This window comes from Dreissena polymorpha, chromosome 9 (assembly GCF_020536995.1).
Source record: "Dreissena polymorpha isolate Duluth1 chromosome 9, UMN_Dpol_1.0, whole genome shotgun sequence".
Lineage (NCBI taxonomy): Eukaryota > Metazoa > Mollusca > Bivalvia > Myida > Dreissenidae > Dreissena > Dreissena polymorpha.
The window spans coordinates 95421928-95448322 of NC_068363.1; positions in this window are offsets into that span (position 1 = coordinate 95421928).

Consider the following 26395-nt stretch of genomic DNA (forward strand, 5'->3'; position numbering starts at 1 on the left):
AATTCAGGCGAATATGACCCTACGGGCAATTTTTCCGACAAACTTAAAAAGAAATAACTGTTTACTTTTCAAGTATTTTACCTCTTTGCCTTGTTGCTTCATAGCGATTTTTTTAAATAATATAATTATAGAAGTCTATAAAAGATAATATTTCCCATGGGGCGTGGCCATTATTAAATCTAAGGTCATGTTTTCGCAGAGAATCTGTAGATGACAACTATACGATGTCACACACAAAGTACTAAACCTCTGACTGTTGCGATTTCAGATCAGGAGGTATTGCAAGTAATTTTGTGGTATACCTCTATACAACTACTGTCAACCCGAGCAGTAATCAAAGTACTGACAGTACTGGTGTGACGATGCTTTTGAGAGGATGGATATAAAAGCATCAAGTTAAGTTTATCTACATCACCACAATCACCACAATTGTGTATGTTGGTACAAAAAAAAAATTTGGTACAACAATTTTGCGAAAAAAAATTGGGTATGAAAACAAATTTGGGTACGAAAAAATATTTGGGAACCAAAAAATTGGGACCAAATTTTTTTTTGGTACGAACAAAAAATTGGGGATGAAAACAAAAATTGGGTACGAAAACAAAATTGGGTACGAAAAATTTTAGGTACAGAAAAAAAATTGGGGGAACGGAAAAGTAGTACCTGTGGGGAACTTGACCCACACTCGCACATTTTCAGCCCTTTCCGTCAAACATCAGATATGTTCCTCGAAGCCAATAGTATGAATGCACATTTCGGAAGCGGTAATGCGGTCCTACCTACGAGCATCAAAATGTAAGCGAAATATGTACACAAGTCTGTCAGGAATGATTGAATTAACGAAGAAAATCGTGTATTGATGTAAGTTTTTTGAAGAAACGTGCAGAAAATATATTAAACAAGAGCTGTATTTGTGAAACACAATGCCCCCTGCTGCGCAGCTTTGAACCCATATATTTTACCTTTGACCTTGAAGGATGACCTTGACCTTTCACCACTTAAAATGTGCAGCTCCATGACATACAAATGCATGCCGAACATGGAGTTGCTATCTTCAATATTGCAAAATTTGACCTTTGACCTTGAGGGATGACCTTGACCTTTCACCAAGCAATATGTGCAGCTCTATGAGATACACATGCACGCCAATATTGAAAAAGTTATGGCCAATGTTAAATTTTTGGGACAGACAGACGCTTTATATTTAACATTTGACCTTGAAGGATGACCTTCACATTCACCTTTCACAACTGAAAATGTGCAGCTCCATGAGATGCACATGTATGCCAAATATAAAGTTGCTATGTTTAATATTAAAAAAGTTATGGCCATTAAAGTTTTCGGACGGACGGACAGACTGACACACTGACTGACTGACTTACAGTTCAACTGATATAGGCCACCCTACCGGGCGCATAAAAAGCAATGGCGATATTTTTCTCAGCCACATAATTGTTAATAGTTTGATATCACAAAATGAAAGTGAAAGTAGAACTGTAAAAAATGACAACCTGTCAATGTGTTGTTTTTGCTGGCACGAGAGGGCGATTACACTCAATGTGTTCACATTTTGACCATAGGCTTTGTCAATGACCTTTATAGTATGGGTAGCTTTGATATTATTTATTGCTATCATGTAACTGCATGATTGTGTATATGTTTACAATACACAAAGCATAAATAATGATATAAATATACTGATTGAGCTAATAATAATCTGAGAACTATAGCCAGGTCAATTAAGGACTTAAAATACAATTTTTTGTCCTGATTTCATGAAGAAATTACCATGCATGTCCTAGATTTCAAATTCAATGCCCTGGTGTGACACATTTGTAGCATTACCGTTAAACTGTTACCAGGCTTATGAAATTAGTTTTTATTGAACTATCTAAGGAAATTTAAATCAGGCACTGATTTTTCTTGTTTTAATACAGTCACAGAACAGTTGTGGCCTCTGGGTAATGACCAATTTTTGCTTACTTGTCTCACCCTTAAAACTTTCCACACGTCTATAATAGCAAATCTGGATTTAGGCGATCTTCAATATTACATTTAAACTTTAGCTCTGTTACAAGAGTGCTGGTAAAGTCCAGTCACATATTTAAATCTAGGCCATGTCAAAATCAAAGTATCAAAGACAAATGAAAGATGCGTTCATTAATTATTGTCCAGTTGTTTACTACTGCTGTAAGTTTTTGTATAATATGACTGATTAACATCATGTGAGAGAAAATTCACATTATCATTGTATATCAGGTATAGCAACCTTTTAGATAACAAAGTATGCTAGTTTTCAATGTCGCTTCTGGGGATCGAACCCGTAGGGCTTTTAGAAAGGTTCTGAAATTTTCGATCCCTCGAGAGCAACCAAACCAAAAATTAAGTCAAATATTGCCGACTCGGTTTTTTTGAGTCGGTTCATGACGGATAATGGAGCTTGATTGGTCATTGTCGGCTCTGGTACTACTTACATGTACCCCGGGTACTCTTAAGTATATTTACATGTACCCTGGGTACTCTTAGTATACGTACATGTACCCCAGGTACGGTAAATAAACGTAATTGTACTTGGTCCATATTAGACTGTACCCGAGTTGTATTCGCGCCCAAAATCCGATGTCGTAAAACGCGCAACCGATTATCTTAAACACACTTCTCTTCAAAAATTACTGCATCAACATGCTTTTTGAGTACGTGTTCCGATAATATAGAGGCCATTCTTCAGAAAATTGACATAAATGTGTATATATATAATTATTACAAAAAAAAAGTCGACAACGACTGATTAAGGGTTAAATTTCCCGGGTACAGTTTAGTATATTTACCGTACCCGGGATACATGTAAGTATACTTAAGAGTACCCGGGTTACATGTAAGTAGTACCCGAGCCGACAATGAACAATCGAGCGATACTGGAAGGTGCAACATCTCTCACGCCCCCTAGCATCGCCTTTAGCAGTATAAAATTCTCAACAGGAAAGTGCTGGAGTCATTGATCCCGAGGGACAAGAAAAACAATTGATTAATGTTCGAAATAAATAATTTAATTAATGACAATTCTGTTATTTGAGCCAGGTCACAGGAAAAGCGCAGTCAAATCAGTATCCAATTAAATTATTTGGTATTGTCAGAAAAACGCTTTTAAGCAAACAGCTTTCAAGCGACTGCTGGCTGATCTAGATCCAAACTGGCCACAATCGCCTTAACCCTTTGCAATTGCATGCTGGGAAATTTGTCGTCTGCTAAAATGTTGTCTGCTGAATTTGTAAAATAAGCATTTTCTTCATTTTTTTTTCAAAGAATACTATCAGAATAGCAAACAGTTTGGATCCAGATGAGACGCCACGTTCTGTGGCGTCTCATTTGGAACCAAACTGTTTGCAAAGGCCTTTAAAATTCGGTCACGCACTGAAAGAGTAAATGTCTCTTTTACTGCGACACAGTTCATTTAACTTTAAAATGATAAAAAGTACTAATAGTAACAAAGAGTAATAACCAGTAAAAGTTTGAAATCAATGTTGAATCTCAGGGCAGCTTGGTGATCTGCAAATCCCCGATGAAATGTTGATATCGGGTATCATAGTCATTCAATAAGTCGCAAAATGCTCGAATACAATTTATAAAGCACAATGTGACTTATATTGATAACTTAAAATACCAGTAATCAGTATGCCAGTTTTGCCGTGTCAAGCTGTTACGATCCAGAGACCAGAAAGTCCTTCATTCACATCGAGTATATATCCTTCGAATTCCAACTATTGTTGTCATAAGCGGAGATTTAGTGAATAAATAATTCATATATCCTAAATGACAGCTTCTAAATAGAGAAACAAGCCAATGTATGCAGTAAGAAAGTTTTTAATCGAAACTCTCATTAAGGCGGCCATTGTTGAATGTTGAAACACGAACGACAACTCTGCTAGGAGAATGTTATCAATGCTAGGATCCTACGCAGTGGCGTATGCCCAAGGGAAGGAACTGAAAAATCGAGTTATCTCAATCGGACTGGCTCGGTCTTTTACATAGATGGCCATTGTAAAATTTTTTTAGGTGATTATCAAACTGTTCCAGCATCGTCAAAAAGTGTACTTGACCTTGTGGTTTCAGTGACGAACACTGTTAAAAAGTCTTGAAAATGAAAACAAGTAACACATATGGCGGGGCTAGTTTTGACCGCTATAGCATGTTTTGATTGTTTGCAGAGAACCACCATATGATATTTCATGCGAACGCCCAAGCCTCAGTGTCTGTCGGTTTCAGAAAGGAAGATTTCAAAACTTTAAATTAGATACAAATTCGGAAAACAAATAAACCCCAGGCAATGGTTATCTTTTGAACACACTTGGTAGAGGATCACCATACGATGTTACAAATTTATTATTGAATCCCAGGCCCTTACGGTTATAGAGAATATTCTTTCTTAAATAAGTAAATATATTAGTCAAAATGAATCACTTGACCCCGGGGCTTAGCCAGTTTTGACACCATGATATAAATTTAACAAACTTTGTTCGATATTATATTCCAAATGTTATACCAATCACCCTTTTGGCATGTTAGACGATTTTTTAAGATTATTTACTATATCAGTTTTAAACATTCAATTGACTCTTTGGGCGTGGCCATTTTTAGTACACTTTTTTGACGATGCTGCTTCCGCGAAGCAGCTCGTCAAAATTATCTTACCATAAAAAACTTCTACACAATGGCGACCAATGTAAAAGACCGAGCCAGTCCGATTGAGTTAGATAAATTTTCTCAATCGGCATACCTCGCTGATTATCATTGATAAAGGTCAAGGCAATTTGGTCCCCGTCCTCTTTCAAATTTATCAAGAAGTTCGGGACAGGAACCAGACACGAAACTGTCAGGTGGCACTTCAAACGCTGTGACGCTGAGAAAACCCCAACTGTAGTTATTTTTAGATTTGATCGAGAATGTTACCCGCCTCCGGTCAAGTTCCCCACAGATACTACTGCCCCGTATCCCAATTTTTTTTCCGTACCCTTATTTTTGGGGCATAATTTTTTCGTACCCAACATTTTCGTACCCAAATGTTTTTTCGTACCCAAATTGTTGTACCCACATACACAATTTATTGATTTAGATAAACTTAAATTGATGCTTTTATATCCATCCTCTTCAAAAGCATCGTCACACCAGTACTGTCAGTACTGATTTCTTATATTTTATTTATGACCGATTTGTGTATGTAAAAAGCGATAGGGTCAATCAATAATACATTGAACGGGCTTTTTTTGTACATGGACTTCACGCGCTATGTATTGACATCGCACGCTAAATATTGTCGGATGATGCCCTGGTTAAACACGTCTAAATTGTACTGTCCAGTAGACTTTTACTGTAATACTCTGTTGACATTGGTGCTGTTATACATCTAATTTATTTAAAATAATATATATATATATATATATATATATATATAAATTATTGCATACATTTACATGTTAAATATGCGCAAACATTAAACGTTGAAAATGTTCTGGATAGTACTTTTGATAATTTAATCAATTTTCGTCAAGTAATTTTAAACTCGTTCCATGTACACTTGTTGATACACATTAAGAGTATGAAAATGTTCGGTACAATTTAATAAATCGAACAATCACTTCGGCTCCAATTACATACTTGAGATCAGTCAGGAAGCCTCAAATTTATATTGACCTCAGAGTCGGTCCATTACGATTTGGGGATGCCTGGCTAGCCACGCTGATGCCTTCAGATCCTCAGTTTAGTTGTTATGTTCCTAATTATGTTTTTGATGTGTGTTCTTTGAGCGCATGTTCTTAAGTTGTGTATCTATGAATTCTGTTTCATGCTCTATTGGTTTGTTCTTGGTATTATGTAGATAAATTATGCTTCATAATATGTTTGATTTGCGAACAATTATTTTATTAATTATTAGATGACTTGTATGAACGTGTGCGCTGGAATTTATTTAATTTACTATACCTTGCAAACGCAGAATGTGCTTATTGACATTGGCATGCACATGCAAGTGTACATGCCACTGGATGGGATTGACCAACCTTCTGTTGAGGAAGACCATGCCGATGTGTGGGTTCCAAGAGATGACAGTGCGGATGATAGCTATATGAAACCCGAAAGTGCTACACGGCAATGTACAATTGTTACAAAAGAAACAGTGTTGGCTGGTACCGGATGGGACACAGTTTTAGATGAATCTGCAGATAGTTAATACGACATAATTGGAGGCATGTTGAAGTTCACATATATAACATGTGTCGAAATTTTAAGGAATATACATGTTTTTAAGGATGATATTGCTGTTGTAGCACTTTACCTTGCAAAGATTTATCCATTTGATTATCTGTTATTTATTTCAGATGTATCATATTGTTCGTTGGAAGAAGTGATGCATTAGAACGGTTTCACATGAAAAGTAATAGTTGCGACCATTGATATTTACAAAATACTACCCCATTTGTCATTTGTGGGTAAGTATTGATGTTAATAGATTGTGCATACATTCAGGCGAACATTATCACTAATTTGTACATAGAAAAAAATAACTCACACAGTGGTGTTAATATTGATCTTGCTTTGTACTTGGGGACCACGGAAACGGTTATTAATAAGTTTGTTAAGTATAATATAGTATTAAAGCTCAAAAAATAATGAATCGAATGATACAGTTAATAATAAAACTTGATACAAATTTTTCCGGTTTGTATCGTTCTATATAAAGTTGATTGATTTGGTTATACATGGAATATTACTTGAAAGGTTCATGAATCCATTTCAATAATGGTTATTTTGGAAAGTTGTTTATAATTTGAGAAAAAAAAAATATTGTTATGTTTTTCAAGAACATTTTTCTTACATGCGGTTAACTTTATTTCAGAATATCCGTCTGAGTTCAGACAAATTGCAAAGCGGAACCACAGATCTGCTATAGAGTTGTTAATGGAACGACTTCTGGAGATAAAATGATTAAATCATGGAAACATGTTCATAATGGGGCTTCAAAGATGTGGTATGTTATTTATATTTAATCAATAATCAATTAATCAATAATCAAGGCGATAAATATTAATATAAGAACTTACCCGTGTAAAATTATGTTCTATGTCTCACCTAAAAAATATGATTCGCAATTATTGCGAAAACAACCCTTGTCATTTTATTTGCTAATGTCGACTTTGCATTATTTATTAATTGTTTTGAAAGGGTTTTATTTCGTCTATTTTCTAAAAGACGAGTTGTAATTTGATTAAAATGAAACTGTCTATCGAAATGCTGTGTAACATTGACAATATGCCGTAGATTTAAACAGTAACTTTGGAATAACTATTAAAGAATAAAGACGTCGTCTGCGCTTTTGTCTTATTGGCCAAAACCAATGCAAATATGAACAAGACATACATTTTGACTATGTTTCAAATACAAGTAAAATGCTTGTCCCAACTGTGTTAGTAGGATGGATTATTGTTCAAAACATGTTCAGTATATCTTCTATAAGCATTCTTAACAATGCCATATTTCTCAGTTCATTCACAAAAGCGGTAAAGTCAGTGTAATGTATGCCTACGGGGCCATGTAAACAGATTATGGCATAATGAAGAGCTAAAAAACGTTAACAGATAGCAAGTTGAAAAAACATTATATTATATAACACAAAGGCTCGGCTTAATTTCAGGATATCAACACTTGGCTATGATTTTGGATGTAAAAGATGAGTTTGACAGCCGTTATGGAAAAAAGTACATTGCAATCATGGCTGATACAATAAAGCCACTGATTGTACCATCAAAAGTCACATGTTATTTGAGGAGCACTAGAGTAATAAGTGAGGAAGAGGTACAGCTGATAAACAATGCCGAAATGATGCAAGGAATTGAAAAGGCTGTGGATACACTGCTTGATAAAATGCAACAGAGACATGTGTACTGGTACAGTCATTTTGTAGAAGCGCTGAGGCATGCAGATATGACTGAAGCCGTGGAACTCCTAGACATTCCTGAGCTCCACACGGGTATTATGCTATATAACGTTTAGCAGATGCGAGACGAATGCAAAAAAAGCCCGCTACCCTATAAGGCTTGCCATATTTTCATTTGTGAAGCCTCACTGGATAAAAGAATTACATGCCGTCACCGATTATGTATAGTCTATCATCACACCAACTATACCATAAAGTGTTATGTTATTTATGTCGATACTATAATACCTATGCAGGGTCGATGATTTTTGTATTCATACAATGTTATATTAATTTTATTAAAACAGAATGCGCTGGACTTCACCAATCTGGAGGTCAAATTACTTTCAATGCATCGCTTGATTATTTGCCTGCTGCACCAGCACCGCCGACAACAAGATACGGAACAAACCAACCACATTTAGTACAGAACACGACACATTTTAACGAGGAAAAGGAAACATACACATATTTTGAAATGGACCCAGACCTGGTTACTCAGGGAGAATTATACGACGATACTGCATTACCACCAGGTAATGTCAATGGAATTTACCAGCTTTTGAATTTTGTGACATTGTATGCAGTACATGCTTTAGTTAATAATATATATTCGAAGCAGATTTACAGCGATACAAATATTTCGTACGCTTATCGGGTGTTTGTTATTGTATACTTCCAGGCGAAATTATCCCACAAATAACCGATAAAACATTGACCAAGATTGTATACGTACCGAAAGGACACACACTACCTCTTGGATTTGAAGCTCAAGACACGGCAAATTACACTAACGAAAGCGCTGACAGTGTTTTTGTTTATGTTCATGGGCGCGACACATCAATAGCAGAAACGGATGATAACTCATCAATTGGCTTTGTTAAAATAGACGGGATGAGAAACACTTCACTTTTAATGGCTGAGGCTCAAGTTTCATCCGGTTAAGACATGTTGGAATTTAATTTAATATTTTACTTATATGACCTAGTTGCATTGCTCGTGGATTATTTATATTTGGTGAGACAATGCCTTAATCTTAAACTCAGTTTAATCTTCTTCAATTACAACGTAAACCACACTACCAAGCTTTGCATATGGTGTTTATAAAGCTTTACCTTGCATGAAACGGAACATTTTGATAACAATACTTACGATACTAAAAGAACGTACCGGTATTATAAATATGGTTGAAAGTTCTATATAAAGTTTGTTGGAATCCACATACACGTACCTGTATATTTAAAGCATATGTATGCAAGTGGTAAAATTCCAGTACACTATTGTATAAATACAGATACACATGTATGTCGAATACTCGAACCGTTTTAGGCAAGAGATGTAATAAACCGCAGTTGCCACTTCCAGCAGAGGTGTTAATAGAACCTCCCCCACTTCCTCCCAAGATCCCACTGAAAGGTGCGTTCATTCAAACTCGTTTTATTGTTTATATTGCATGAATTTTATTTAAGCTCATAAGAACACTACAGACGCATAAACAAGTAAATATACCGTGTGCGGGCTCACACTACTACAAACATTGAATGAATCTGTTCTGCGTGTCATCGTTGTATAATCATAATATGTTGTTGGACTTTCTGAATGTGAAGCATTACGTAAAATCGATTTTTATGAATAAATAGGAAGAGTACGCTGAAATTAGGCTTTCTTGTTATATATATTCGAGAACAAACCGTCATAAATCAATTAAAAAACATAAAAAGACTAAATATCAGTTATGAAAATGGAAACAATTGAATATGCAAGCGCTGACTTTTTTTTCAGGAAAGCAGCCCTACCCACTTCCGCGTGCATCGTTCAGAAATTATTGTCCTGATCCTCCAAGTAAGTTTTAAAATATAACTAACCCATTTTTGTGTGCGTATAACTTTTCTTTTTTAACATACTCTATTGCAGAACAAAAGAACCCGAAATATAATTCAAACAGCCGAGCTATGATTAGCTTGATCCTTAAATCGCAACTTTTAGTTCCTTTAATAAGAGACTTGACAATGTTGTAGTATCATTTCTTTCAATACTGTTAGTCCATGGAAAAGTACGAATTTACAGACTGGTTGTATGTGTGTATATACATTTAAGAAACTGTGAAATAGCCACCATCCAGGTTGTGCTCAAAATACGAAATTAATTTACCATATGAAAAACATAAAATGTTCTGATAAAGAATTTTGTAAAATGTACCACATATATACATCTCAATTTAGACCACCTATCAACATTCCTTCATTTTTTAGGACTTGCTCACCGCTTTTTAAGTGTTAAATACAAGCTGCATTGAATATATATATAGCCATATGCTGATAGTAGCCATCACCCGCTATTGCATATTGTAATGGTGCTTGTACTTAACCAGTCATTTACTTGTAGATTTTGAAAATTAAATTGGTAATAATTAATTTAGAGCGATAATAACGGTTATAATATATTACTATTTATTAATGACTTTTGTTAAAAGAGTATACAAATGTACAAATAAAGCTGCATAGTTTTGCCCATGTTGTCAATCTATACGGTTATCTGAAAAGTATCCTGATATCACATACAATTTTAAGTATACATATTCTGGCATTGGTTGATATTCCTAGTTTTATTCATAAAAATTACATTATATAAAGTGTGCTTCTTTAGTGATATTGTTATTTATGCAGTGGACAACAGTTATCTCAAGCAGCAATTAGGGCGTGCTAAACGATTTTAATCAGAAATGGATTATTTCTTGAATATTTCATTTTGTACTCGTTTCCAACATGTCTTAATTAAACCATGATCATATATTTGAAGGTTCACATGTATAAGAAATTATATTTAGTCATGAATATCATATTATACATTATAATTATTATTTTGGTAGTTGTTCTTACATACATGTGCATATATCTAATATAGTTATCAAAAAGTATTAATTTAGACGATGCAATTATAAATGAATACAGATTTAAAGGAAAGGGGAGATAAAGGCTTAATGATAAAGGAGAAGGAGAATTTATAATAAATTGGTAATTCGAAAGAACTAATTATAAACAAATATATAAGTGAAACATCGTCATTGAATACAAAATCTTCAACAGAACAAGAAAACAGCAACATAATTTACTAAATAATAATAATAGTAGTAGTAGTAGTAGAAGTAGTAGTAGTAGTAGAAGTAGTATTAACAGTAGCAGCAACAGCAGCAGATATAGCTACGTCAATTGAACTGTGATATCCGGATTCAAATCTGATAACCATATAACTCGGCAATATCAAAAGAAATATTCAGTCTTATTCGTATATTCTTTCAGCAAGTCATTAACACAGGATGAGTTGATATTTCCGTAAATACAATAATATCGCTTTTTTAAGAATAGTACAGGTTAAATATTCAAAATCCACAAGAAAACAACTGGAAAAGTACTACCGTTTTCGCAACATTACAATGTGCAATATCGGCTGATGGCTACTATCACCATATGCCTATATATTCAATGCAGCTTGTATACACAACCTTAAAGGCGTTGAACAATATCCTGAGAATTTCATATTTATGGGAGCACTCTACTGTATTTGGAATACACAAAACCAAAGATACATTAGTTATTTAATTGTATGTGCATATCTTTGTTTGCTAACACACAGGTTTGATCTGTAGATAGCGACAGTTATAGACATGCAAACCATACACTAACTGAAAAGAAACGAGACCAAATAGATGACGTTCATTACGAAGACGAGGAAATCCCTGATGAAGGAACAACGTCGGACAACACTGTCGAGAATATCCATAAGGTTAACATTCTTGATGTTTCAAATGAGGCGGTTGAAATGGCGACGACAAAGCAGATTCAGAAACACCATACAAGCCTGGATGCGTTAGACATAACGTCCATTCATACAATGGACAAAGAGATGCTTGTAAAACGTATTGAACTGTTAATATACGAACACACTGATGATATTGGGAAAACGGAATTGCAGTGGAGATTACCAATTTAAGCTCTTGCAAGGTTGAGAAAATAGAAGCCTTAAAAAATGTCCAAAGAGCAGATCAAATATTGAAAATACAACAAGCCAAACTCGCAAGTAGGTAACGCGTTTGTAATACGTAGAGATAGCAAATGTCTTATATACATTGTATGTTTACTATTTTGTGTAATAGTGGTTATATTATGTACACAACGTGTTGTTACAGGAATAGTTACACATAATGACAATTCTGCCATCAATGATGAGTTTTCATGCGAAGGCGTGTATTCTGCCAGACAGCTTGAAACAGAGAGACACGAAGCTGCAAACATCATGGGCACACTTCAGTTTTAACAGTTTTAACATAACAGTTTTATGAACAGATCATTTCGTCGATTTCCAAAGACAAGAGGATCATCCTTCAAAGACTCTGCCTTTTACAGCTGCTCAAATATTTACACTATTTACGAGGCGCCTAGACTGGATTAAACATCGCTACCTTAACTTGTATCATATGGTCGCCTTTCATTCGCGAATAAATACTTGATGGAAAAACAAAGTTGTACCTCCACTTTGTTGAATTTAGTAAACATGCGCATTATATTGATATATGTTTGTTCATTTGAATAAAAGCATGTGATTGTTTAAATTATTTTTATTAAAACATTTTATTTTGTATAATTTTAAAATTAAGCCAGATATTTTGGATTATTTTGGAACAACATGAAACGTAAATGTCGAAGAACTTAAATCATATCTCCTAGTTATTGAAGAAGTAGTTAAGTTGGCTCATTTACATTTTTATTAGCGTAATAAACATGATTTCACGGTCTTAAGGGCCCTTGAAGTAATGGTTTTATTTCAATCACGTAAACTTCGAGATTTGCAAACGGATTTTTTTATTTTTGATAATAGTACTTCAAATCAGTACCAATTAAAAGCAAAGTGCGTGTCGGAATTTGAATGGATTAAAAGTTTTAAAATAGCTTACCCACTTGGATAAAATGATATATTTTTGTTCATTTGCATGAAAGCATGTGATTGTTAAAGTGCTTTTAATTAAGGTATATTATTTTGTTTCATTTCAAAATTAAGCTAGATATTTTGGATTATTTTGGAACAACATGAAACGTCAATATCGAAGACCTTAAATCATTTCTCCTAGTTATGGGAGTAGTAGATAAGCTGGCTAATTAACTTGTTATTAGCGTTAAATAAATAATTTCACGTAATACAAATCTAGTAATCCTGTTAGAAGTATATTGTTAAATTATAATGCTATTTCCACAGATATTAATGTAATAGATAATTGTCCAATTGTACATCATGCTACTTTTCTAGTTCAAAATATGTATATAAATCAGTTGGTCATGTTATTACTGGCGATCTTAATTTCATTCAAAATAAAAACCTAAGAATTGTATTGCGCAGAGGCCCTAGGTATAGACTTCCTATTCCTTTCGATTTTGATAACTGCATTAAGAAAATCGAAACATCTTTAAACGAATATTGTACAAAAGGGTGCAGGAAGAAAAATGCAGAAATTACTGCACTCAATGAATGGAAAACCATATTGAAAAGTATTGTTTATAGCCATGCATAAGATATATTGTGATAATACAAATCCAGTGGACTTATCACATTCACATACATTTAATAAACAAAGTCTATGACAATTGCTTAACGACTTACAATCTATATTCGTCATAGTTCCTGCAGATAAGGCTGCAAATAATGGTATGATGATATGACGAGTGTTTTATGTTCAAACGATTTCACAATAACTTTCACAAACTACATCATTGGGATTACAATAAGCAACCTAATAAAATTATTACAGACCATATTGCCGAGTGCAAAAATCTAAATGTAAAAATAAATATTACTGACAAGAAACTGCCATCACTTTAATGGATACCTAAATTACATAAAACGTTATATAAAAGTCGTTTTATCGCTAATTCAGCGTCTTGTACCAACAAGTTATAATCAGTGTATCTAACATCGGCATTGAGTGCTATTAGATATCATATATCTAAATATTGTAATAAAGTTTATGCAAATAATACTATAAACCTATCTTGGTCAATACAAAACTCCTTAGAAGTTATTGATAAAATTGAAAAGAAAACATATAAGGTGTCACAAATAAGCACATATGATTTTTCTACACCCTAACCCTAACCCTATACAACGCTTCCTCGCACGTTAATAAAATCCAAACGTGTTTCTTTGATTGAAAAACATTTGCAAGAGAGAATTGTTCTTATCATGATTTAAACACTCAAACAGCTTTTTTTAAATAATACTTACTTTTCTTTTTTGGATTACTTGTTTGTTGAATTTAATAATTAAATATTAAAACAAATTATCGGGGTTCCTATAGGTACTAATTTTGCGCCACTTATTGCTGATTTTTTATTGTTATGAAAGCGATTTTATGTTAGAATTATCGAACACTAAAAAACTAGATTTGATTCAACGTTTTAACCTAACTAGTAGGTACATTAATGACATACTAAATTTAGATAACCAATTCTTTGAACAATATATCCACACAATCTTTTCGAACGAACTAGTCTTAAATAGATCGTGTCAATCAAAAAACAGATGCTGCGTATTTAGACTTACATCTTACTATAAATAATAATACGATTAAGACAAGAGTAAACGATATGAATTTGAAGTCTTGTTGTTGGTTATGATCAATTGACGACACCGACAAGCTCATGCAAATGAATGTTCATAATGATTGTTGAAAGTACAGAACAATGTATTCTAACTAATAAATGTTTACACGTGATTCTCTTAATTAGGAAGCCAGATCAATACCCCAGCTGCAGTTCGAATTTCCTCAAATTTCTCTATCCCACCGAACCTGTTACTAGAAACTGTTGGTAGTATTGATCTCCAGAATGTTTGGAATATCAATTGAACTCGTGTTCAAGAGACGATTTTTATTTATTTATATATTAATTTATATTCAAATTGTAATTGTTTGCTATATGCATACCGTTTTCCTATCCTTCACTTGCAACTTTCTTTCATCGCTCCATATCCATGGAATTGACTCTTTCATTGTGTCGAATTACCATTATGTTTATAATTGTCGAATATGAATATTGGCACATAGAAATGTATCTGATTATCATTTACTTTTTGTAAACTATTACCATGATATTCGGTCAGCCTTATCCATGAGACAATCTTATAATTCTTTACGAAGAGGGATAATAATTCTCATTGGCCACCTAAAATTACGCAATTTGGAAAGGGCATCAGTGTAAGTGACATACATAAAGTTTATTTCAAAAACTTTTTTGTTTTAAGAAGTAAAAATATTTGTGTTTTGTTCGAAATCGGTTGGTACGAATGGAATATACATTCTCCTGTACTATGCGTATGACTGTAGTTAACTGACTAGTTTACTCCGTATATCGCTTGTATTGAACATTATTATATGAGTAATAATAACATGCCATATTCTTGAATTATTTTGAATGTGGTGTTGTATTTGAGAAAATATGTTGATAAGAAAAGTCCATTAATGCAATAACTATTAATTAAGTATGTGATTATCCGGGCTTACATTATAATATGACAATATGAATAGAACACAATCAAAACACAACCCTTTTAAACCCGAGATCACGGTGGGACTAACCGCCATTCAAGTGGGCTGTGTTTATATATTTAACTAGCACATGTGTGGCCCATCTGATGTGACCCAGTTTAGAAGGAATCAGTGGTCTAAATGTACGCTTCGTTTCTAAGGAATAATTCACTAGGCACATACAGCTTTCAGAAAGATATAAATACTCCCTTATCAGCAGCTTTGTTTTTATCACATGATTAGGGTCAGCAGTTACTTCACAGACAAATGATATCTTCTAATTACTTTGATATTGCATTCTTGCCATCAATTTAGGGATTTAAATCTAATTTAAAATTATTGTTTTACCGCCATTTAATAGAACATGCGCATTTCATATACTATGGAAATCTTTCAGTTAAATGAGTATGAAAACAAAGTATTAAAAAACAGCAATATAAACAACAGAAACAAGTACACGTGTATCTTAACTAAAATGCATTTTCTCACTACTGACTAAAATGTAGTTGTTGAAGGGTTTAAAGCAAAAGTTGAGCGTCGTGATTATTTCTTTGTGGGAATTTCCATTTATCCTGTAATTTGATAGTGCGCGCTTCTGTTTTGAGTACAACTCATGTAGTTTAAACCACATAAAGACCTTTACACAAGAATGAATTGTTTATTGTTTCAGAAAAAAAGGAACCATTAAAATAAACGTTTAAAAGCACAATGCAACGTTGTCAATCTTAAAGGGTATTGTCCGAGCTTAGACATAGACTATTTTAATTAATATACCGTTTTTTTTAAATAATCTGTATTATTTGATATTACATATGTTTAAGTTTAAAAAGCATATTCAAATTCTTATTTACAACGGAACTGTTCATGTTGAATGTGTTTTTTATAGGTGTGATATGTTCTAACAAGAAAAGTTTAAGAATGAAAATCAAAAACACACGTACTTTTATATGTTAATGCATGTAACTTAACATTAAAAAAATATATATATAAAACTACTGACCATAAAGTGTTTACGCGATAAAAGAAAATGATTGGTTGACAATTTCCTTTTTTCATTTTGATTCACCACGTGTCGACAGAGGTCTTATATTAACCTTTAAGCAAATTGCTTCGTTCTAGCATATGTATGTGATATACGTATGGCATATGGTATTCACAATCATTCTAAAACAATACAATTATAATATCCTGTAGTCATTTTATCTGGAATATAAACCTAAAATTACCACACTGGATGTACCAGAACCGGCCGGGGCACTAGACATTTCAGAAATGCTTCAAGTGTTTCCCACCCAACTAGAGATGTACTGGTATGAAACCCAGGTAATTCTCGCGTGTATCGGTGCTATACACTGAGCACGTAAAAGAACCAAGGTATCTATTCGCAAAGAGCTAGGGTATCGCACACGGATTCCTTGTATCCCAATACTGTCTCTTCTGCTTGCTGTCTCTTCAGCAAAACCTAAGGACCCAATTGGAAATAAGTGCTTGCACTTTCATGGGTTATCCTTGACCGCAAGGTCAAAATAAATACATACATACATACATAATCATTGATCATAGGATCGGTGGCTGATGTATAAACAAGCAAAATAAATGAGAATATGTGCTTTACTGTATCATAAATCAATTTCATTGCGCTTGCTATTCTCAATACATGTGTGTTATTGGAAATGCTTTTATCAACTTAAGCTATATAACTCCAATGCATTTTAATCACGAAATTTACCAAGTCCTATTTGCTTGCTGTTTTTTGTAATTTCTATATATTAGAAATATTATATTAGTTTTATTTAACAACTACAATATACTTGTTACACGTTAAGTTTTCAAGGAATGGGGTAATTGATAAATTATCAAAACAGTGTGTTGTGTGTTCGTTTAATAGCAGTATGTTTATATACAAATTAAACACGGTATTAAAATGCTCAAGATTTTCTTAAAACATTAGGTCATACAATTGACATATACTTTTAAGCCATGTTCATAGTTTTGTACCTCAAATATATTAAGGTTCATAATTAAGTACGCGGAAACCATGCCCACACGAATATCTTTCTTAATTTCCAATATACTTATGGAGATTATCTAACAAGTCTAAAGTGATTCTGGAGGCTCATATGTCCTACATTTGACTATATTTGTGGCATATAGCGTTAAATGGACAATGTGAAAACCAATGCGTATCTATAAACATATGTTACAATTATAACCACATATTATATTTACCATATATCATATAATTATTGCTGTTTAAATAGTGTGCGTAGTCCAAAACACAAAGTAAAAACACATATTTTTAAGATTAACGCTCTAAGACAAATTCAAACGACACCAACATAATTTTCCTGAGCAGTTGGATTCCGATGTTGAAGACATTCTGACTCCATACACGTGTATTTTTAAAAAATACAAGAAAAAAAGCAAAAACACCATACCCTACGTGAACAAATATGTTCGTACATGTCATTAAACTGAAAGAATTATACACTGCCGTCATTGTAATATCATTCGTGGTTTAAGGTAACTCATATTTGTATTATTATTGTTTGTCAACAATTTCGTTCATTCGCATCTTTCAGCATTGTTAAGTTTTCTCACATTGGCGTTTTTGTTTTTATTTCTGTTTCCCTGTGTATTGTTTGCACGAAACATTGAGCCGGTTGCATATGTATTGCTGCCGAAGTCGCCGATCTGTTGCTGGGATGTTGTACTGAAACGATGTAGGGAAACGTAGGGGACCATGCTAGGATCATGTTTTTGGCGACAACACAAATTTGTTTCACTTTTTATTTTACACATTATATTTAGACGTTAATCATACAGAAACATACTGCCAGCTTTGGTTCGGGATTAAGTTAAGTAAATTATACATTAATATGCATGTTTCATTCTTCTCCAATGCGACGATGCATATTTTTTACTGTGATATGTAGACTACTATTGTTTAGAAGAACCACCAAATCCACAACAAAAACAAGCACTCACCATAATTCTATTTCATATCGACCATCTTTACCATAGCTGTAATCTCCACGTTTGCCATTCTCCCAACGCACATACAATAAATTTGATTTAATAACATATTTAAACGATATATACAAATATAGGACATTACAAAAGTTAAAATTGTAAAATGTACATGTTACTTCTTATAAAAGATTCACGCAGTTTGGTGTACAAGACTTACATGTGCCTTTGGCGAGTTCTTACGTATAACCACGCCTATGGTAGAAAAGGAAATGTCGCTCCATTTTGCATCCAGCATTATTGCATCTCCACCTATACATTTCAAAATGAAAATCTCACAATTACCGCTACTACATAATTTATACTAGTTATAAAAGCCATTCAAGGTCGAGAATTATATAGCATTGTATTATTATTTATTATGTTTATTACCTGGTTTCACAAGACAGCCGACCGCCATTTTATGCCCTGGATTTAACGCACGTGGCTCGTCTGTCACTATGACGTCATAGGCGCCTAGACCATACCGATTAGCGGTGGTCATGTTATCGAAATCCCATGTGACCAACACTTTAAAATCTTGAAAAACATATCAGAAAACACTATTTACTAGTTTTGCGGTGATGTGGTTAAATTTGTATGTAAATTATTATTGACCCTTTAGTTAACTGGTTTGAAAATTAAATGTAATTGGCAAAATAATGTTATAATGTCATTGTATTCTATATTTATAATAATGTTGCATATCTAACAATATATTTGAAATTATTAGTTGATATGGAATAACTTTATATGAATAAATTTTAAAACCATCTTCTGAGTGACCGACGACGGTTCCAGACCCAAGATGGTCTTGATTATCCCAAATCCAGTTGGGACCACTGCGCACGCGAGAACCAATGACCGGATACGCGTCATTTTTGCTTTCAGCGTAAACCTTCGTCTCTATTTCATGTTTACTTCGGAAATGTGCCATGGAGGCTTCTTTGATGTCTCGAATATCCTCCTAAGTGAATCGAAATTTAGCGGAGTGTATATCTTCTGATAAACAACATATCCAAAAACATTCAAAATTGTTTATAGGACTTTGACACAATAACATGCCTCGTATAAGGACTTACTGTTGGTTTTACATAATGCATTAGACAGACGCAACACAAAACACTACTAAACGAATTACCAGGCATTGAATCGCCTGTATGTGTAAGAACAAATTATATGTGACTTCATGAAATGAAAGTACTATAACATAACTATAGTTTTATGAATTTTTTAACCATTGATGAAAACTCATGTTTATATTTGAAGACTTGTTCATAGGAGTCCTCGTAAAAAGTGCGTAACACATACTTAAAATAAAAAAGGTGTACCCGTATTTGTGTAACAAAAAAGTAGCTCCTTAACGTTACAGCATCGCACTCAAACTTGATATTGTTACACTATTCCGTTAGGTAATACTTGTAAAAACAAACATAAAGCAACGCATGATTTTGATACAATACTCTCGTTATGTTGTTATGAATATGATATATACCTCATCCTCCATTTAAAGCCCAGAAGAACTTCGCATAAAGCTGAATGATGAATCCTCAAAAACAGATGCTTTTGTCTACAACAGTCAGATCAATTGTAAAACAGGTATGTATACAACTTGAATTACTCTGACATGCGTGACTTCCATAAGCAATTTAGCTTCATGATTGCATTTATTCGATCACGTGGTTCATGGGTTTATTAGGTTTTACCGAACTCAAGTACAGGAAAGTATATATTTATTAGGGCGTACATATACATGTATTTAATTAATGTATTTCATTTCCGATTGATATGTTGATATCTTATTTCGGATTGAGATGTGTCCAAAGAGACGCTATAATGCATCTATTCGAATTTATGCTTTATTAAAATACTTGAGAAAGCGAGCAAAACTATACACAAAGGTAATTTCTCTTAGCCAATCTCCGTCCATCTTGATGGCAAAAAAGCTTCTTCCGCCGTTCGGAAGCCGTGACGAGTTTTAACAAGTCCTAAAACATAAAAGCCTAGGTAGTCGGTCTACAGCATTATAACCTTTTTAAATTTAAGAAAATAAGTCATTGAAATATTTGCTATACAATGTTCAATAATCTAGAAACTATCTGCTGATAGTTATCAACAGTTAAATATTACATATGCCTTAAATCAGACAAAGCGATTGTTTGTTAAAAGTTGCAGCATAGCAGGTAAATACAAGCAATATGGAATGAGTTTATACAACTTTGCATACAATTGATGGGTATGTGTATATGGGACAGAAAATGTAAAAACTTTGATATATCTCAGTGTGCATAATACCTTAGACGAAAATAGGATAGACACGTTTTTTTGTATGCCTTAAGTTTGTTTGTTGTTGAACCCACATACATTGCAAACATGTATATTTGCAGTTAAACATGAAATTGATGAAATATCTTATGCATGTTAAAACTAGTCATGACATAATTAGAAAGGTATACATGTTTTATTAGCTTCAAATAATGTTTAAACCTCGTCAAAATCGCCGACGCCGACGAAAAATACTGGCGTGCCATTGTCTTCGATTTCTTCTAAACCTCTCATCAAAGACATCAATGTCTAGAATGGATGGATATGAGACAAATGTATGATGACACGAATAAATAGTATTTAATGATAGGCATAAATATATACATGCGTTTGAACGGTACTAAAATATTATGATCAAGCTGTATATACAGGAAAACTAATCAAAATAAAGACTCATGCTAAGAGTGTATGCCAACCATATTATTTGCGTTCGTGTAATATTATTTTTAACAATAATTACCTCCTCTGCTTTCGTTGGGAAGTCGGGGCCAGCTCTCAACCAGGTTTCAGTAGGTTTTCCGTCAGTTATTACAATAATCCTGGGACTCATAATGATTCCGCTACCAGTTGCAGCAAGGGCTTCAAAATATATGACAAATTAGCATCTCTCAACATGTATTCATGTATTAGTTATCATATGTGACATGTTCTTATTGACTATATAAGATGTATTTACAACATAATGACATTGGTATTGTACAAATCATTTGATCGTAGTTTTTCTTTTAAATTCTAGACAAATACCTCTGCATGACCTGGCTCCCGCTACACTCAACCAAAGGCCTCCATATAATGGATTTGGTCCGCCCAATCGAAGATTATCTATATAAATACACATTGAAACAGTTATTAAAACACCTTGCAATCTGTATAAGTAAATTCTACACTTTACGTATATCTATGCAAATGAAGTCTTTAATTTATATTTACCTATTTTGTCTTGAATCAACGTGTAGTTGGACGTTGGAAGTTGTTGCAATTGCGTTTCGTGACCAAATGTAACCACACCGACATACTCCCTTGTAAGTCCGAAATGTCCGTATTGTGCGGTTATCATGTCTAAGCCGTGAAAACGAATGCCATAGCTCAGTTAAACAAAAATATTGATAAGGTAATTTAAATGTCGTTCAATTATCATGTTATCAGAACAGTTATATTCAAAATGATAATATAATTATTTTTGAACGGTGTTATTTTATTTGATTGATAAATAAATCTTAGATAATAGATTTACCATTTAGAAAATCGTGTACAAATGTTTTTGCCTGCGACCATGCGTTCCCAGAAGCCATGCTCTCTGATATGTCGAGACACAGGACGGTGCGTGTACTTTCTTTATAGCTTGTCAATTCACGCGCTTCAACATGAAATGTTATATTGTTTTATACACGTAACAGCAACAGTTTTATTTAGCATTACGATCATCCGTAGTATAAATACATTAATACTAATTACCAAATACACATACACTTGTTGTTTTTTTACACAACCTACATACTTAAACTAAAACATGATTACCACGTCGCGAGCAGCCAGGGTTCGACTACAAAACTACAAAAAACTTACCACGATCTTTAGCCAAGTCCAATAATACACGAGCAACATTTTCCACAATCAACTTATGGTGCTTTAGCTCGTTACCAAACGAAATATGTATAGGTCCTTTGTACATAATTGATTGACAAATTAACTTGACTGAGTTGTATTTTTTATTGAGAATAAACATGGATAAAAATAATACAACTAAAGAGTTACCTTTCTTCATCTCCTTTTGCGATAACGCCTTCCAGAAGTAATCATATACAAGATCCCGATGTGTTTGTTGAATAACATTCGTCTCTAAATTATTCAAGATATTATATACAGTTGATATATTTGCTTAACACATGAAGTCAAGAACTGCTATTGACCTATGCAGATAGTATTTTTTGTATTGCGTGTATGATACCTCTTTTCCATTGCTAATGATGAATAACTCCGATTCGGGCATAACGCATTACAAGTAAATGTTTCATATGTAATCTTATATATCCATGCAAACGTAGACAATTGTTAGTTTTTGTATCATAGTATGCCAATGATAGTTTACGTTTGTTCAAATGTTAAATATTTATTTCGTTTTAATATTGACGTATCTTGTAATACTCTTGTATAACAGCCTTTTAGCTATACAGTGGAATCACTATATATTCTGATTTAATACCTGGTCGATTAATGGGTTCCGATGCCGCCGTTGCGGACTGTTGTCTGGGCACATTTGCCGAGGAGCTAAAAAACACAAAGGCGTAAAACATTGTAATTAACACGGCATTGCATTAAATAACTTTGAACGTGTTACACAATCGAATGTTTAATGGCACATATCTTTATTAATTAGGAAGTTTAATTACATGTGCGTTTAAATATACAACCTTCTTACATTAGTAACATGTTCCCTTATGCATGTATTCGTTTCAAGTTTTACGTAGTTTTTTAAAAAAGCGAACATACCTTGGAGTTTTCAATGTGGACCGATGGTCGCCCGTTCGAATTCCAATCCTGACAATAGTTTCGCTGGGTAGATTGTTTGGTGACCCGTCCAGGCGCCACATTGTCCCAAGAGTACTTTCCGACGAGGAAACATCATTTTGCACCGCTGGGATCAAACCTGCCAGCACAAAGGACAGGTCACCTGCCGGCTTGTTAGAATATCGAGGTACCAAAATGCCCGGTTGTGAAGTACCTGACTGTAGAGCTTGTAATGATCGTGCTAGTTCGCCTATTTCGTCTTCGATTTGCTTCAATTTTTGCTCGTCGCTTTCCTCATTTTAAAGAGCGTTTACATCTGTTTGGAGTTTACTTATGCGTACTTCAGTATCCCAAAAATCTATAATAGAATTTCAAATATCATTATGATATACTCAACAATTTAAAATCATTGGTAGATAACATGAACAGAATGTCATTATAAAACATGTAACGTATATTCATACTTACCATTCATGAGTTCTTCGAGTTCTGAGCCACTGCATAAAAACAAAACAATATTTTTCGTCTTGCCGTTGTATTTTCATTTACTAATGAAAACACGTCAACACGAACTGTTACACTAAGATATCATAGATTTGAGACAGATGACGTAAATGTATTATGCATTCGAGGAAAATGCAATTTAAATTAATCCATCGGAAAATTGTTACCATAACATTACTACTACATTAGACTAAACAGTATACACGTATATTTATGTCAGTTCGGATTGAAACAGTTTTAATGTATGTTTCCAACTTAGCTGAACTTAACATTTTATTTTCCATAAATTAATACATTTTAATGGTCACGTATTCACTCAAAGTGCTCACTATTCGCCATAATATCAAACACAATCATTGCATATTAACAGAAAAACACTTGATTAAACATTATATTTATACGAAGACTAACCAATTGCAGCCATCTCTGCATTACGTTAATTTGTTAAGTCTATTCAAAATGAACTTCGTTGTTGTTTGAATCTCTTTCACATCAGCCAGTCCCTGTAAGACCGAAACACATTTAATAGAATATAGTCAGCTTTTGTTTTAAATATTCAACACACTTTTTGAGATACATACATTGAACCGCATCTTGAACAAATGCCTTTAATAGCATGTGCTTCAATACTGAAAAACATAACGGCAAGGACGCACTTATTTAAATAGAAACCAAATATTAAATAAAAGATGATTAAAAATATCGATTTTAAATGGAGCATCATTACTTCTAATATAAAGAAGCAAAGTTAAACGCACTATGTTTAATATGAATTATTTGTCTAACCTGAGAGTCCATTTCCATGTCTTCGTCACACATCAATGCAATCGAAACAGGAAAATGGTGTACCGGTAGGTATCATGTTTAACTCTAAAATAGAAAACACCTCAACCCATTATTTCAGGTCGGTAGATGTTACACATAAACGGAAGTGCAAAATTACAAAAATATGTTTTGTATATACTTATCAGTATAATTGTCATAGGTTATTTACGCCTGACCTTCGTTTATGGAATAATTATAACGATAACGAACATAGTGCAAGTACTGTACACCGGCTTGATATTTTCCATTTGCGTCCATCTAATCAAGCCAGCTCTTAATCATTTGTTTGCGACATCGCATTCATACTAAGATGTTTTCATAGCATACAACCTGTCTAATTTCTACCTCCTGCGTGTATTGTTAGATTGCTTTAAATAGAAAATGATGTAGTGTATACATGTTGCCATGTTTACCATATCTTGGGAAACCACTTTTGGCATTTATAGATTTTTCAACTTTCGATTTTGGAAACTTGATTTTGAAATGGAACATCAGGTAAAACCTTTTAAAACTGTTATCGTACTCTGTGTAATACGATTTCAAAGCAATACTATTGTGTAATAAATTGCAATCGCAGTGGATTCAACCCATATTATGTTATATATTTGTTTTGTCTTATACATTAGGATTTTATCAACATAAAGGACATCCAGTCGTGTTACAATACTATTGTACAAAGACTGAATTTTCTAAACGAAAATACGAAATCAACTTGTACACAATGGTAAATTTCCAGTTTATGCTTTGAAATAACAGTCTTTACAAATAGTGTAATTTTTATATGTGTAAATATGTAAATATGAAAACATATTGATGCAACACTCATAAAACTTTAACCACGTTTAATTGCTTAAGTGATATACGAATCATATTACCATTTTCAGTCAATTGCGTATTGCACGAATATCCAAAGGTAGGCTACATTAAACATACTTAATTTGTATTAATCTGCATACTTTATACCCTGTCATCTTAAAACATGCATTCAATTGAAGCACCTAATATCCGTTTTAATTGGGATAATAAATATATTGGTTGTATTCGACATACCCAATTTTGGGCACACTTGACCTAGATTTATTGCGTTATCTCTTCAGCGTTACTTTTGAACTTCAATAGAATTATACACATTTCTTAGATTTATGGAATGCGATCGCGACTGAATGTTTACGTTAAGTCTTCCTGTTATAGTTGAATACAGTTTAATATTTAGAAAACATAATGTTAAACATTATTACGGGCCATGTTTCTCGGTTTATATAATCATCATGCTATAAGTTTCGTTCACATAGTTTTATAAACTAGTAATTTGCAAAGCCCAAGAAAGGATACCGACATAACTATTTAATTTATTAGGCCTAAATGCTCGACACGAACCATGAATAGCATGATAAAACTCCGATACAGATAGACTCTTATTAATCATATCGTGATTATCACGTTAAGCTCCCGTCTGCCTAACACTAGTGTGTTCTATAAATGCACATGCCGGCGTTTATCGCTGGTATTGTTTAAATAAATAAGCAACATTTTTTATATCAACTTTAATGGAATTGATATAAACGATATGTGCTTTTATGAAAGGCATGTCCTCTAAATAATAATTTATATAACAATTGTGTTGACTAAAGACAGTTTAAAAAATCAGAACCATTATATTATTTAAACAGTATTTACCAAATTAC